Below are 9856 nucleotides of genomic sequence, written 5' to 3'. Positions count from 1 at the left end.
CCCACCATATACCTTCCTCAAAACAGCCACCATACCTACCTATTATGGCATTTCCATAGTCATTCCGAGATATATTGCCATGCAACTCTCCACCGTTCCGTTTATTATGACACGCTCCATCATTGTGATATTGCTTGGCATGATCATGTAGTTGACATCGTATTTGTGGAAAAGCCACCTTTGATAATTCTTTCATACATGTCACTCTTGAATCATTGCACATCCCGGTACACCGCCGGAGGCATTCACATAGAGTCATATTTTGTTCTAATTCTTGAGTTGTAAGTAAAAAGAAGTGTGATGATCTTCATTATTAGAGCATTGTCCCATTTGAGGAAAGGATGATGGAGACTATGATTCCCCCACAAGTTGGGATGAGACTCCGGACCAAAAATTAAAAAAATTAAAAAAAGAGGCCATAAAAAGAGAGAAGGCCCAAATAAGAAAATGATGAGAGAAAAAGAGAGAAGGGGCAATGTTACTATCCTTTTTCCATACTTGTGCTTCAAAGTAGCACCATGATCTTAATGATAGAGAGTCTGCTATTTTGTCACTTTCATATACTAGTGGGAATTTTTCATTATAGAACTTTGTTTGCATATTCCAATGACGGGCTTCCACAAATTGCCCTAGGTCTTCGTGAGCAAGTGAGTTGGATGCACACCCACTTAGTTTCTTTTTGAGCTTTCATACACATATAGCTCTAGTGTATCCATTGCATGGAAATCCCTACTCACTCACATTGATATCTATTGATGGGCATCTTCATAGCCCGTTGATACACCTAGTTGATGTGAGACTATCTTCTCCTTTTTGTCTTCTCCACAACCACCATTCTATTCCACATATAGTGCTATGTACATGGCTCAGGCTCATGTATTGCGTGAAAGTTGAAAAAGTTTGAGAATACTAGAGTATGAAACAATTGCTTGGCTGAAACCGGGGTTGTGCATGATTTAAATATTTTGTGTGATGAAGATAGAGCATAGCCAGACTATATGATTTTGTAGGGATAGATTTATTTGGCCATGTTATTTTGAGAAGACATGATTGCTTTGTTAGTATGCTTGAAATATTATTGTTTTTATGTCAATATTAAACTTTTGTTTTGAATCTTTCAAATCTGAACATTCATGCCACAATAAAGAAAATTACATGGATAAATGTGTTAGATAGCATTCCACATCAAAAATTCTGTTTTTATCATTTACCTACTCAAGGACAAGCAGGAATTAACCTTGGGGATGCTTGATACGTCTCCAATGTATCTATAATTTTTTATCGTTCCATGCTATTATATTATCTGTTTTGGATATTTAATAGGCATTTATATGCTATTTTATATTATTTTTGGGACTAACCTATTAACCGAGGGGCTAGTGCCAATTTCTGTTTTTTTGCCTATTTTAGAGTTTTGCATAAAAGGAATACCAAACGGAGTCCAAACGGAATGAAACTTTTAGGATGATCTTTCTTCAATTGAAGGGAAACCAGAAGACTTGGAGATGAAGTCAGAGACGCAACAAGGCGCCCACGAGTCAGGAGGGCGCACCCAGGGGGGTAGGGCGCGCCCCCTACCTCGTGGGCCCCTCTTAGCTCCCATGACCTACACTGGTATGCGTCGGTGCTATACAAACGGTTTTAAACCCCTTTCTGCGATGACATTTGGAACCGTCGCCTAGTGAGTGTGGGCGATTAGGGGGTCCTTCCCACACGACCCAGAAGCCGTCGGGGATATGCCCTCCTGGCACACACGCTCGGCAAAATAAGGTCGTGTGCGACCGACGAGTGACCAAATACGGTTATACGTACAGTAGTGCTCAAAAAATACAATTATATAGGCGAAATCAATTCCGGTCGTAAATACATCCCACACAGTCAGTCCCCGCAAAATGTTTCCGTTCGTATATACATCCCACACAGTCGCTACAAGGAAAACATTTCTGTTCGTAGGTACATCACACACAATTTTCCCTGTTAAATCGTTTGTGATGGCGTTCCCATCGCACACAATATTAAAAAAAATTATCGTTTGCGTTATTGAATGCATCACACACGATGCGTAGAAGAAACTGTGTGGCAAAGGCTATCCATTACACACAGTTTTTATGCGGTAAACGTTTGCGCAAGGTGGCCTAACGCAAACAGTTTTGAAGAGAATGTCGTGTGTGATTGTTCATCGATCCAACACGGTTTATTCCTAGAAACTGTGTGCAGTGCATTAGGTCATCGCGCATGGTATTTTCTCAATAATCGTTTGCAATAGCAAAAACCAATTAGCAGGCTAATTGCCCTATTATTAATAATCCATTTATTAATCTAATTGACATTCATATTAAACACATAATATATTTCATTCACATATTAAGGAAGCAGGATTTCATAATTGAAATACATCAGAGTTCAACATGATATAGCTTCAGCACTCAGCTATCCCATTACACAATTGCATCAGCACCAAGTTTCACATGCAATGTCAAGAACCTTTCAAAATTAGCATCATAGACGGTATATAGACAGATGCATCTCATCAGGAAAACTGCTGAAGCGGAAGGCAAATATTGAGCCTTCATTGATGTTGAAGGTCTTTGCAACTTTAGGCCAACGCCTGTGGATGATTGACCGTCCATCCTTCGTCCTCTTCAGGAACACTTCAATATTGAACCGTGGGTGTTGTATGAATACCTTCCTCGCCTCCTGTCCACACAGGTGGTTTCAGAGGTCATCATCAGTGAACTATTTTGGAAAGGCCTGAAAACAAGGATGTGCATAAATATCTTATCTATATTGGAAATGGGGCAAAGGAATAAAAAAGACAAGGTATGATAGTTAGTACCATCCTGTAGTGAACTGATGTCTTCTTCATTGTGCAGACAAAGATCTTGTTGTTTTTTGTCGCCAATTTCTTTATCCTAACAATCTTTCTGAGTTTCTTGACTTGATTTATATTCATGGACAACTCATTTCCCCATAAGCAAAAAGGGTTGAACAGTGGGTCAAAACCTCTGATAGCAGGACCTACATGTGCAAGACCAAATTGTTAAAAACCTAAGTATTAGAATGGTTCCTACAATTGCACAATAATGTGCTATTAGACAACGGACCATTCATGTGCTAACCTCGATTGTAAACCCCAGTGCTTCCCATTATATTGTTTCCCTGCAACACATATAAGGTAGTTAGTCATCAGGTTAAGTAAGGGTTCGCATGCTAACAGTAAAATATATTGATGAAAAATAAGCACATTGCAGATTCATCAGATTAATTCAAGCCACATGGAAAACCCATTTATCCAAACAAAGCATCATTAAGAACTAGGAAATATAGCAATTGTATATGTTTCCCATGTACTAAGTGCAGCCAAATTCGATTATTCCTCACATGCACAACAATACAAAATTATACCCATGACAATTGGACATTGCATTGAGAATTGAACCAAGCAGTTAACTAAACACCACAACAAATGAACCAAACATTAACTGAACACCACATTGCGCAATATAACATACTCCTAATAGAGGATCCCACAGCTAACCAAACCAAGCATGCTTAACAACTTGGAAATATAGCAATTGTATTTGTTTCTCATGTATTTAGTATAGCCAAGTTCAATTTATTTCTCACATGGTATACAATAACAGAATGCATCCACAACAATTGAGCATTGCACTGCAGAATGGAACCAAACAGTTAACTAAACACCACAACAAATGAACCAAACATTAACTAAGCACCACATTGCACAATGTATAACATACTAGAAGATCAAACAGTTAACCAAACCAAGAATGCTTGACAACTTGGAAATATAGCAATTGGATTTGTTTCTCATGTATTTTGTAAAGAAAAAATCGATTTATTTCTCACATGGAAGACAATACAAAATTGCACCCTAAAGAATTGAACATCACATTTGCAGAATTGAACCAAACAGTTAACTGAACACGACAACTAATTAACCAAACAGTTAATAAGTGAGCACCACATTGCACGACATATAGAACATATACACTAGAGCAACAGATTGCATGGTAAAAGTAGATAACACAATTCACTAGAATTTGTTAAGGAAAGGCAGGAGTGGCACACGCAACGGGTAAACCGAGCATGCTTAACCGGCGTAGCTAGCAAATGGCAAGGTGCTCCTCCAAGATCTAGGGGTCGGCACGAATGGCAGCCATCGCAGCCTCAACCGCGTGTGCGGCCGCGATTTGCTTCTCCGCTGCCAAATGCTCCTTGAGATCCTGGCTATACTGCGTGCACCTTGGCTTAGGGCGGCGCTTATTTGGTGGAGGGGTCGCTAATTTGGGTGGAAGGTGTCGCACTCGCGCCGGCGGTCGGGGCTTGTGTGATGTGGAAGGAGGAGGAGGATGGGGTTGGGTGTGGATTACGTGCCTGGATAGGTGATAACCCACAAGTGTAGGGGATCGCAACAGCTTTCGAGGGTAAAGTATTCAACCCAAGTTTATTGGTTCAACACAAGGGGAGCCAAAGAATATTCTTAAGTATTAGTAGTTGAGTTGTCAATTTAACCACACCTGGATAACTTAGTATCTACAGCAAAGTATTTAGTAGCAAAGTAGTATGATAGTAATGGTAATAGTGTCAAAAGTAAAGATAATAGTTTTGTAGTAATTGTAACAGTAGCAACGGAAAAGTAAATAAGCAAAGCACAAGATGTGAAAAGCTCGTAGGCATTGGATCAGTGATGGATAATTATGTCGGATGCGATTCCTCATGTAATAGCTATAACATAGGGTGACACAGAACTAGCTCCAGTTCATCAATGTAATGTAGGCATGTATTCCGAATATAGTCATACGTGCTTATGGAAAAGAACTTGCATGACATCTTTCGTCATACCCTGCCATGGCAGCGGGGTCCTAGCGGAAACTAAGGGATATTAAGGCCTCCTTTTAATAGAGAACCGGAACAAAGCATTAGCACATAGTGAATACATGAACTCCTCAAACTATGGTCATCACCGAGAAGTATCCCGATTATTGTCACTTCGGGGTTGTCGGATCATAACACATAATAGGTGGCTATAGACTTGCAAGATAGGATCATGAACTCACATATATTCATGAAAACATAATACGTTCAGATATGAAATCATGGCACTCGGCCCTAGTGACAAGCATTAAGCATAGCAAAGTCATAGCAACATCAATCTCAGAACATAGTGGATACTAGGGATCAAACACTAACAAAACTAACTTGATTACATGGTAAATATCATCCAACCCATCACCGTCCAGCAAGCCTACGATGGAATTACTCATGCATGGCGGTGAGCATCATGAAATCGGTGATGGAGGATGGTTGATGATGACGACGACGATGAACCCCCCTCTCCGGAGCCCCGAACGGACTCCAGATCATCCCTCCCGAGAGAGATTAGGGCTTGGCGGCGGCTCTGTATCGTGAAACGCGATGAAACTTTCTCTCTGATTTTTTTCTCCGTGAAACAGAATATATGGAGTTGGAGTTGAGGTTGGTGGAGCGTCAGGGGGCCCACAAAACAGGGGGGCACACCCAGGAGGTGGGCACACCCCCACCCTCGTGGACAAGGTGTGGGCCCCTGGTCCTGATTCTTTCGCCAGTATTTTTTATATTTTCCAAAACTTGCCTCCGTGGATTTCCAGGTCATTCCAAGAACTTTTGTTCTCTACACATAAAACAACATCATGGCAGTTTTGCTGAAAACAACGTTAGTCCGGGTTAGTTTCATTCAAATCATGCAAGTTAGAGTCCAAAACAAGGGCATAAGTGTTTGGAAAAGTAGATATGTTGGAGACGTATCAACTCCCCGAGGCTTAAACCTTTGTTTGTCCTCAACAATTAAGTTGATAAACTGAAAGTGATAAAGAAAAACTTTTACAAACTCGGTTTGCTCTTGTTGTTGTAAACATGCAAAGCCAGCATTCAGGTTTCAGCAAATATTATGAACTAACCATACTCACAATAACACCTCGGTCTCACAATTACTCATATCAATGGGATAATCAGCTAGCGAGCCATAATAATAAAACTCGGATGACAACACTTTCTCAAAACAATCATAACATGATATAACAAAATAGTATCTCGCTAGCCCTCTCCGAGACCGCAAAACATAAATGCAGAGCACCTTTAAAGATCAAGGACTGACTAGACATTGTAATTCATGGTAAAAGAGATCTAGTCAAGTCGTACCCAATATAAACAAATAGTAATGAATGCAAATGACAGTGTGCTCTCCAGCGGGTGCTTTTTAATAATAGGGATGATTACTCAACATAAAAGTAAATAGATAGGCCCTTCACAGAGGGAATCAGGGATTTGTAGAGGTCCCAGAGCTCGATTTTAAAATAGAGATTGAATAACATTTTGAGCGGCATACATTCACCGTCAACGCAACAACTATGAGATGGCTGTATCTTCCATACTACATGCATTATAGGCAGTTCCCAAATAGAATGGTAAAAGTTTATACTCCCCCACCACCAACAAGCATCAATCCATGGCTTGCTCGAAACAACGAGTGCCTCCAACTAACAACAGCCCTGGGGGAGTTTTGTTTAATTAATTTGCTTTGCTTTGATCTTTTTGGATCATGGGACTGGGCATCCCGGTTAGCGGCCTTTCTCGTGAATGAGGAGCGGAGTCCACTCCTCTTGAGAATAACACACCTAGCATGGAAGATACAGGCAGCCCTAGTTGAAACATGAGCTGCTCGAGCATACAAAACAAAATTTCATTTGAAGATTTAGAGTTTGGCACATACAAATTTACTTGGAACGGGAGATAGATACCGCATATAGGAAGGTATGGTGGACTCATATGGAATAACTTTGGTTTTAAGGAGTTTGGATGCACAAGCAGTATTCCCGCTTAGTACAGGTGAAGGCTAGCAAAAGACTGGGACGAGACCAACTGAGAGAGCGACAACAGCCATGAACATGCATTAAAATTAATTCACACCGAGTATAAGCATGAGTAGGATATAATCCACCATGAACATAAATATCATCAAGGCTATGTTGATTTGTTTCAACTACATGCGTGAACATGTGCCAAGTCGAGTCACTCAATTCATTCAAAGGAGGATACCATCCCATCATACCACATCATAATCATTTTAATAGCATGTTGGCACGCACGATAAACCATTATAACTCATAGCTAATCAAGCATGGCACAAGCAACTATAATCTCTAGATGTCATTGCAAGTATGTTTACTTCATAATAACCTGAACCAGGAACGATGAACTCATCATATTTACAAAAACAAGAGAGGTCGAGTTCATACCAGTTTCTCCCATCTCAATTAGTCCATCATATATCGTTATTATTGCCTTTCACTTGCACGACCGAACGATGTATAATAATAATAGTGCACGTGCATTGGACTAAGCTGGAATCTGCAAGCACTCAACTCAAGAGAGAGGACAGAGTAATATAGGCTCTAAGTTAAATAAACAATCATGCATATGAGATCTACTAAAAAATTTCAATATGGCCTTCTACTCTCGACCCCCAAAGGAGAGAAAAGAAAATAAAACTATTTACATGGGAAAGCTCCCAACAAGTAAGAAGAAGAACTAGTAAAATCTTTTTGGGTTTTCATTTTAATTTCTACTACAAGCATGGAAATTAAACTAACTAATTTTTTTGGTTTTTCTCAAGGTTTATCAAACACACAAGAAGAAAGCGAGAAAAAGAAGATTAAACTAGCATGGATAATACAATGAAAGAGTATGAGCACCGACGACTAGAATAGTGTGTGAACATGAATGTAAACTCGGTGAGAAATACGTACTCCCCCAGCTTAGGCTTTTGGCCTAAGTTAGTTTATTACCAAGGACCGCGGCTACTATCCCCAGTGTACTGAGAGGTGTAATCAGGATACCACTGGCTGGCCATCTCCAGGTCCCACTGGTAGGATGATGCACGATAAGGGTCCAGTGCAGGTTCCGGCTCAGGCTCAGGTTCTGGAGTGGATGCTTGGCCTCGATGAGCGTACACTGGTTCTGGCGTGACAAGAAAATTATCTGCAATCAAATCAAACAACGGAGGCATAGGCAAAATAATAGTCTCATTGTGTTTCTCATTAAATCTTAGGTTATACAAGAGCATCTTATCTTCGTTGTCAACAATGAACTCATGTGCTACCATGCTCTTGTAATCTAAAATGTAAGGAGGGAATTTTGTCTCCTCTTTCTCATGGTGCCTAATAGGTATCTCAAAATGTCTAGCAAGACGTGCAGCATAGATACCTCCAAAGATGGGGCCTTTTGTATGAATCAGGCTTAGTCGTTTAGCAATGACGGCACCCATACTAAAACTATTATCTCCAAACAAGGCATGGTGAAGAATAATAATATCAGGTACATTGAAGTTTCCACTATTTCCACGACCAATCAAGCCTCTACTAGCAAATATGGCAAAGTAGCGTAAAATAGGAAAGTGTATGCTAGAGATTCACGCATTGTAACCCTTCTTTGGATCCCCTACAGTGATAGTGTTAACAAAGCCATCCACATCTCTACGATGTGGTTCCTCTAATTTTCCCTCAAAAGGTATCCTACATACCGCGCAAAAATTACGTAAAGACATTTCCCTGAATTCGTTATATAAATGAAATGATACTGAAGGCGGTGACTTCTTAGGATAATAATAAAAGTTTTGCACGAAAGTATTGGTGAGTAAGAGATACTGATCAATCCGGTCGTGGAGAAAATCGGTGAGGCCTGCATTCTCGATCAAAGAATAAAAATCTTCATAAATTCTAGCTTCTCTCAAGAAATTATCGCATGGCCATTCACACGGATGTACTTCCGCTATGCGAGGAAGATTATAATTGGCCTTTTCCTTCTCTTTAGCTTGTTTTTCCTGGGAGCCTTGGCTAGAAGAGCCCCTCAAAAATCTCCTTAACATTTTCTGAAAATTTCTGAAATTTTAGTAACTTCAAAATAAAAGTGAATAAAACTAAACAACATTGATAGCAACTACTCCTACAAGTGCCTAGAGCCTATATCGTGCATTAGAATTACTTGGGACCTCATAAATTTAATATGCAACCTCAAGAACATGGTCACCTATGCACTAAAAATTTGCAATGAATAAAGCACTAGAACAAAAACTAATTTGACCAATGGAGGAGTCACATACCAAGCAACAATCTCCCAAAGCAGTTTTGTGAATGGAGCTTTGAGCAAGGAGATCGAAAATCGCAGCAAAATTAGCTAGAACTCGTGCTTGAGCTGGATGGGGATTTTTTTGGGAAGAAGATGGAGTGTGTGGGTGCTGGCATAAGTGGAGGGGGGGCACCAGGGGCCCATGAGACAGGGAGCGCGCCCAGGGGGTGTGGGCGCGCCCTCCACTCTCATGGCCTGGTGCTTGCCCCTCCTGGAGTGTTTTCAGTGCCTAAAATCCTCAAATATTCCATAAAAAATCATACTAAATTTGCAAGGCATTTAGAGCACTTTTATTTTCGGGCTATTTTTTATTGCATGCATAATTCAGAAAACAGACAGATAATACTATTTTTGCTTTATTTAATCTAAATAACAGAAAGTAAAAAGAGGGTACACAAGGTTGTGCCTTCTAGTTTCATCCATCTCGTGATCATCAAAATGAATCAACTAACAAGGTTGATCAAGTCTTGTTAACAAACTTATTCCGAATAACACGGAACCGGAGAAATTTCGAATAACACTAAGTTACCTCAACGGGGATGTGAACATCCCCAACAATAAGAATATCATACTTTTTCTTGACAGTAGGGAGAGTAAATTCAAAACCTCCAATAATGATAGTTGGAACTTTTCCAATAGAATTGATGCTATGAACTTGAGATTGTTTCCT

Source organism: Triticum aestivum, chromosome 1B (genome assembly GCF_018294505.1).
Source record: "Triticum aestivum cultivar Chinese Spring chromosome 1B, IWGSC CS RefSeq v2.1, whole genome shotgun sequence".
NCBI classification, from domain to species: domain Eukaryota; kingdom Viridiplantae; phylum Streptophyta; class Magnoliopsida; order Poales; family Poaceae; genus Triticum; species Triticum aestivum.
The sequence above is the reverse complement of the archived record's forward strand: the minus strand, read 5'-3'. Positions refer to the sequence as shown.